Source organism: Prinia subflava, chromosome 7 (assembly GCF_021018805.1).
Source record: "Prinia subflava isolate CZ2003 ecotype Zambia chromosome 7, Cam_Psub_1.2, whole genome shotgun sequence".
NCBI lineage: Eukaryota > Metazoa > Chordata > Aves > Passeriformes > Cisticolidae > Prinia > Prinia subflava.
Window position 1 is genome coordinate 20,138,758 of NC_086253.1, and position 8,352 is coordinate 20,147,109.

The following is an 8,352-nucleotide window of genomic DNA, read 5'->3' on the forward strand; positions in this document are numbered from 1 at the left end:
TTGTTACAAAAGACCTCTCTTAGAAAGACCATTGACCAAAGACCATTTTCTCTTAGTCTGGGAAGAGGTGCCTATCTACTTGCCAACTTTCACATCAAAATTGCAATTACCGCTAAGAAAAGCTACACATGAGGGTTGGATTCTGCTTGAAGTATCACAAAATTAGGCACTAGTGAGATACTGGATATAGAGTTAAGATGAAAGATGGTATAAAAATGTATGTTGTTACCACCATTTATTTGAATTATTTTGTCCAATGATTTGTGTATCATAACCCTCTGGTAGAAATTAACTGAAAAATTAGAAGCTATGAGCTGAGAATTTATCTTCAGGAAATTCGGCAAGAGAATAAAATCTGACATAGTATTAAAAATAATGTTTGCATAGCTATAGTATAAATTAATTGATTCATAATTGATAAACATCCATTCTAGCCACGACTATCTTCAGAAACTTAGGCGATTTAACCTGTTTGATTGCAGAGATAATAACAATGACAGATTAACAGATCAAGGTAATCTCTTTTAATAACTTTTCAGGCTCTAGTAAAACCTTTATATTCTCCAAACAGCCACCATTTCTAATTATGAATTACACTCATTATACTGAACTAGGAACATTGCAATTCCTAAACTGAAAAAAGTGATATATTAATAACAATTTTAAAGGAGATTGCCCCTCTAAATCCTACCAATACACATATAAAGATTGAAAAACCACTAATATTTTCATGATGTTTCCAAAGCTGATATGTTTTTAACTCCCAAAATCAAAATAAATAACTTATAATTCCTAATTTTCTTAAGAGTTCCTTAGCTCTCAAGCTGTCTGTATTGTGATGCTTTTAGATTCCTGTGAAGGATTGTGCATACAAGGAACTCAGGTTTTATGAGGCTGCTCATCCTGGAGAAGATTCCAAGATGACATTACAGTAGCCTTCTAGTAACTCAAGGGGGCTGACAAGAAAGTTGTGAAGGGACTTTTTACAAGGGCATAAGTGATAGGACAGAGGGGGATGGATTCAAACTGAAAGAAGGAGTTTAGATGAGATACTAGGAAGACATTCTTTATTGTGATGGGGGTGAGACACTGGAACAGGTTCCTCAGAGAAGCTGTGGCTGTCGCATCCCTGGACTGCTCAAGGCCAGGTTAGATGGGGCTTTGAGCAACTCAGTCCAGTGGAAAGTATCTCTGCCAATGGCACAGTAGGAACTAGACAATTGTTAAGGTCCCTTCCAACCCAAACCATTCTATTATTTTGTGATAACAAAGGGCAAAATAATTTAGATATATTCCCTTAGTAGTTTTTTTTTTATATATTGTTTGCTGTCTTTTCTATTTCTCAAAGACTCTATCCTTCTTGGAAAAAAATGTACTACTATGAATCACCAAGAATCATGGCTTTTCTTAGGAAATGGATATCTAGGTGTCTTTTAGTTTTGTTTCAAGTTTTGCCTTCATGTAACTGGGAACTGAGTCTTATTGTTTTCATCAGAGAGAGAAAAGAATTAGTGCCTAGAATAGACATCAATGTGTACCTACACAGGGATCTTCTACAATCATTAAGAAGATGATTTACAGTTAATTTCTTAGATTCCATTGCAATATATGAAAATCAATGTCTATTCTCATCATAATTATAACTTATGAATCACAGGGAAATTTTGGGGTTTTTTTTCTTTAATTATTTAACTGCTTTTTGAGGCAATTATTAAAGTTAGTAGCCTTCACAATCAGAGTGTAAACTACTTGAATGAATGCATAAAAGTTCTATATGTAACAAAAAAAGACCTTTTTTTTAATATCTCCCTCCAAAAAAGTCCCCAATTAGTAAGAGACATTCCTTTTCTACCACACACAGTAAAAATAAAACCAAACCAAAAGTCCCCAGCTGGTCCCTCTACTCACTCATATATTCATGTACTACAAATTAGACTTCATCTCCCCAAACATTTCATGTTGATTAGCTCATTCTTTCCTTTGAACCTGTTACTATTGGGCCAGACATGGATAATTGTGCTACGTTTGCACGGCAAGATTTTGGTAGACACAGGGGCAAGAGAATGTTTTCTCTGAGAAGCTGCCAGAAGCTTCTTACATCTGTCTTACATCTCTTACATCTGTCAGTGTCAGCCAGCTCCAAGGTGGACCCGATCCAGGCCGAGGCTGGGCCCATTTGCATTGGTGGCAGCTCCTCTGGGATGATGGATTCAGAAGAGGGAGAGAAATGCCTGTGCAGTTGCAACTGCAGTGAGCACATGCAAGAAACAGCTCTGAAGACACCAAGGCTGGTGAATAAGGAGGAGGCACTCTAGGACTGTGGGGAAGCAGGGATCTACCTGCAGTCTGTGGAAGACACAACTCAGAGCAAGTGGATGCCCAAAGCAGTTTTTGACCCTGTGGGAAGCTCATGCTGGAGCAGGACCTGCAGCCTTGTGGAGACAGGACCCTACAGTGGATTTGGATTTTATTTTGCATTATCCCACTCTGATATGATTGGTTCTAAATTAAATCAAATACCCCAAGTTGAGTCTGTTTTGCACATGACAATAATTGTTGAGTGATCTCTCCTTGTCCACATCTTAACCCATGAACCTTTTGTTATAATTTGTCTGCCCTGCCCAGAGGAGTAGGGCAGTGATTGGGCAGACCTCACGCCTTGGAAGCACCCCTGGGCCTGGATCTTTAGTTCATGCCTGATATGTTTTGCCATGTACATGTCTCTAGCTCTGTCCTAGCTCTGCATGTGGCTGGCTAGGGACCTTTTTGGTCTGAGCTTTGACCTATGGACTGTAGACGTGCTTGGCAATCACCAGGTTATTTCTGATACTAGTTACAGCTGCTGGACTTAACCCTGAAATGTGGCTTGACTTCCTGACTTGACCTGTGGTGGTGTGGGTTTTTGCTTTGAGTCTTCAGGCTAGCTTTTTATTTCATTTGTGTGTTATGATTTAAACTATACATGCCATTATGTGTCAATTCTCTGTATCCCTGCCTCTGTTTCTAGAACCTTCCTTGCCAATCTTCCCTCACTCGATATATCATTTGCTGTTTTATATCATTACACTGCTTCTGCTATTCCCATTGGATTTAGTTCTGTATCACCCGCCTTAGACTCCTCCCTGAGTGCATTCTCATTGGTTGTTTGCTTTGTATTGCCTGTGTATGAAATCCACGGTGGGACACGTGCTCCCGGTCCTTGGGGTTCAGCTTTTAGTTTTTATTCTTCAGTTGCACCTTTAATAAATCTCCTCAGTTTATCCCAGGACCCGTCTCACCTCTGCTTCATCTCTGCGCCCCAAAAGCAACCGCTGAGACCATCGGAGTTCCTGAGCGGGGAGGAAAAGTCTCCCCGGGAGGAATGTGTCACACTCCAACGCTGCCTGTGCGTCCTGGGAAATGCACACCACAACATTGACCCAGACCTGCATCCTCACCACAAGTATGTATGGTGATCTGGACTCTGGCCTGACTCCCTGTGCCGCTCCTCGAGCTGCCCAGCTTACCTCACCCACATACAGTGGCATAAGGTCATTGTGGTTTGGGTCCTGGCCCTTCTGGCCTTGCGCCTGTGCTCAGTTCCCAGTCTGTTTCCAAACACAGATGCACTGCCAGTAGCTAGAGAGGAGTGATTATTCCTTTCAACTCACGCCTTAGAAAATCCTACTTAGAGCATGGGGACCAGATCACCTAAGAAATTGTAGCAAAAGACTGAGCAGACAAAGGAGTTTCTTTGACTCCACATCCCTAAATTCTTATTTTGTACTCTGACATATCTTAGGAGATTTTGCTTAGAACACTCCTCATGAAAACATAAACTTGCCAGATAAATAATGAGACTACTGTCTTGTTTCCCATAGCATGACACCCACAGTGTTGGCTGCATGCATCTCAACCATTGCTTGTGGAGGCATACTGTGATATGATATGATAAGATATATGCCAGAATAATGTTGAAGGATTGTTGTGAACACAGGGAATGAAACCTTATCCATCCTTAAGATGTGCCAGATTTACAGGGAGAAGATTTTGAAGCCAACTATCCTTTCAGCTTGTTTCCTTGGGAGAAGCAATTTTGTTTTATTCGGATGGGGCCTTGGGATCCAGGAGAATAGAGACAGTGTGGATACAGCTGGACAAAAACAGGAAATGAGCCGAACTATTAGTGTGGGAGAATGTCTTGGTTTAAAGACAGATATCTGCTAGGAAGGGGCAGGACTTCTTTAGAGATGGAGAATTCAAATCCCCTCCCTCTAAATTATTCTAATTAAAAGGAAAATTAAAGGAGCTTTTAGGCAGAGTTATGGGGGTAGGAATAACAGTTCTTTACTAATATATATATGACAAAACGACAAACAAACAACAACTACAGCATCAATAATAAACAGAACTAAGAACCTTGAGGGCTTTCTTTTACAAAAGCCCAGAGCAGTTTGATCTGGATGCCCCTGCAGGACTCTGAGAGGCCGAACTGGAAGGAAGGAAAAGCTCCGGGCTGGTGGATCAGATGAGGAGCTCTGCGCTGGCAGCTGGAGCAGCAGGGGTGTCCCGGCAGGGCTGGGCAGTGCAGGGCTACAGAGTAGCAGGAGGGTCTCAAAGGTTTGAAGAAGCAGCGGCGGTGGGGGGGAGAGGCTGGAGAAAACGAGTTCAGGAGTCTCGGGTACACGAACAGATGACGATAGATTTCCCAGGACGAGGCAGAGGCAGAGTGCAGCCTGACCGTCTTCCTCGGCGCTGAGAGCAAGAGTGCCTCCCCTTCCCCCAGATCTGTCTTTTTTGCCTTCCCCAAGGCTCATCATCTCTCTCTTCTGAAGGACACTCCCAGGGACTCAAAAACAATAGGTGTAGCTTCGTGCTGCCATATCTCTCAAGCACTCTTTTTGTTCTGACTAAGTAGTCATTAAGGCTTCTTGGAAACTTATGGGAAAAAATTCTGTGAGAAGAAAAAAAAACCAAATCTAACCCCCAACAGAGAAGTAGTGAGACGCTGTTTAAAAATGTAACACTTATGCAGAACAAGACATTATAAATTGGAAAACAGGGCAAAGGATCACTAGACATTCATTTCTTGAGCCAGGTGGCAGATGCATGAATGACAGATCTACATTATTAGTACTGTGTGATGACTCAGGTGGATACATTACAATGATACATGATAACACATGATAATATTTTGCTTTTAAAATAGTGTGGTGTATGTAATGGGACTGTTTTTCAAAAAAGAAATGGATAAAATTGTGACTTGCTGGCCTCACTTTCTCTGCACCTGTTTCTTATCCTGTGTTAGCTACAAGAGTAAGAATTTATTCCATTTTACCTCAATATGTTTGCCAACTTCCTATCCTCACACTACATGTCCAAATTACCCAAAATTTATCTAGCAATATACCAATATTCGTTATAGAATCATGCCTGTCAAATTCAACAGGGACGGCCTTTTCTCTTACACATGACTAAAAGAAAAGATTCAAGAGCTGACATATGACAAGGTTTGTTGCAAGCATTAAGCAGCATCTTGACAATAACTATAATTAAAGTTGCCACAGTTTTGACCTGATTAAACACTGAACAATACAGCTGCCACTCTTTGACTACCTTAGGCCGGTAGAGCATCTGATGATATATAATATCTTTTGGCAGCCAAGTTAATTATAACATAGTTGACTGCATTTCTTTGGAGGAAAAATATTTAAAGAAATTAGTGGACAGTAACTGTAATGAAAGCTGTCAGAGTAATTCTAAATATTGCTAACAAGTATACCTGATATCTCTGAAGCATCAACTTTTTAACATATTGTTATGTATTTTTAACCTTTTTATCAGGTTATATATGAACTTTACTTCCCATGTACCAACATTTAAGCATACTGAAGTTTGCAGTGTCAAAGCTAATACTGTTTCCTGAAAGATTCATGGGAGATGAAAGCTGAGATAGTCAGGCATTCAGGGAACTTGGATGCTAATTAATGGGAACTGAACATTCAAATCTCCTAGGTGGCACAGGGAATCATAATAAATGTGTTTGTTTCATCCCTGTGTACCAAGATGCTGACATTGGCGTTCCAAACTCATTTCTAACACTGATATATGAATAGCTACAGAGATGAGGTATGTACAAAGCAATTCTATGCAAGTAGCACTAATAACTATCATTGTAATGTGTGTGGCACTTTAGCTGAAACAGTGAGAACTTAGGAAATATACATCACACCTAAATATGGCCAGCAAAGGTTTTTAATACATGCTGATGAGAAGCAGATTAAGAAGGATCTCCTCCTTGTCACGGCATCTATAAGAGATAAATAGATGCAGTACTTTGTGAAATATAAAATATCTTCCATACAGCGTTCAAGAGCTACCAAGAGCTTAACCTACAGCTTCAAATGTACTTAATGGAAAGTGCCCTGTAGCATAGTCTCAATCACTTTGTCTCTTAGATTATTATTACAGGGAATTTTAGTGAGGTATGCATAATTTCTATTAACATGCTTTAATTTGTATTTCTGCACCTGATTAAATTTTTAGACTATCTCAGACTGGGAACAAAAATCTTTGCCACAAATACTTCTACCATCTTTCTTGAAAAGCAAGGAAACCTTTCAGAAGTGATTTATACGTTGTCTTAAAATTCTCACACAGTTCATTCAAATCTTTTCTGGAATCATATTTTTGTGCATAAGACCAAAAAGTGCTACTTTGTACTTAAAATAAGTAAGCCTTTTGGTATGAATAAACTCTAGACTTATTTTGTACAGCTGTAAGTGATAGCCCAAAGAGACAACAAATGAAGGTTCAAGATATTTGTAGGAAATGCTTTTTTGTTTGTAAAGAGTTGATGCACATTTTTTATAATTCTTACGCTTTGTAGCTCTCAGCTTTTTAACCTGAGGTGAAACTGATAAAAGTAGTTATATTTTTGTCTTTTCCTTCTAGGACCTATGAATTTTAGGAAAACAATATTTTTTATTTATGAAAAAATATATGCAATGAAAGGACTTAAAGGAATATGTCAAAAACTGCACTTTTGGACTATAGGACAGCATGACATGTTATCCACAATTTTTCGCAAAATTAGTTCAAAGAGTTTAGTTTAATTCTGTAGAGTCATTTGTTACTTCTTCATCATGACACACAACTCTATTCAACTGGTCATTTTTATATTTCTTTAAATTAAAGGTGAAGCAAATATTTGCTGTCTTCCTCTGGAAGCCCTGATTAAGAGCAAACATACAGTGATCACAGTCATATGATATTATTAACATTGTATGTTACACAGAAAATGTACTCTATACCAGTATATTAAAACTATATGACAGCTTTGAGATCTGTCTTCCTCAGCTGATTTTATTTCATTGCCACTTTGATACTAAAGCATACATGATCTTCCATTTCCTCTCACCTCACACCCTTGTTTCCATAGAAGCTGAAAACGGGATTGATGAGGCAGAGTCTTCTCCAGAACTTGTTACATGCTTCATAACAGTGTACAGCTATACTTGGAGTATAACATTGGGAAAAAGTATTTCAATATACAAATTGTTACCTGTGATTCCTCCCTTTTGTAATTAATGCCATCTAGACAGTTTAAGTTCAAATTTGTAAGAAATAGGGAGGCAGATAAGTCCTCCCAGATATTCAATACAATGCAAGAGTTGTAGCCTCAGTTATGTAGAGGAACTGGGCACGGAAAGACACACAGGTGATCCCAACAGGTAGAGCAATATGTGTAATATAGGAAACTCAGTATTCAGAAGGCTTTTGTCTATTTGGCTCGGAGTCAAAATCCTAACTCGTCTTTGAGTTAAAAATCCTAACATTCTTTGGTAGAGCAACTCAAACAACAGGGTGAGGTATAGACAATAAAATATGAATACATTTTGTTTGTATATCTCTGAAGTTCTAGTCATGAGACCTGTTTGATTCACATTTTATAAAAGTCTTACATATCCTATTAATACAACAGACTGAAGAATTACAGTACTGTCACTGCCATAGGCTTGCATAGAGTAGCTGTGCCACACCTTGCTGGCTGGCAGAATTAGAACACATCACCAGTATCCTACTTAGCAGTTCTAAATAAAAATTAATAAAGTTCTATAAAATTAATTACCTGGCAGATTTTATTAACCATTAACTAAGGAATTTGGATCATTCAAGACTAAAAATTAATTGCAGAATCATAAGAAATTACTATTTATGGGAAGGATGGCTCAGCTAAGATCACCTGAGGCTGCAGTCTGATAAAAGAGAAGAGATGCCAGACATTTCTAAAAGGAAAACTTACTACACTTTCTTATTGTGTGTCTGGCTCTGATAAAGCTGACATTCTGGAACCTCATTAGAAGATACAAC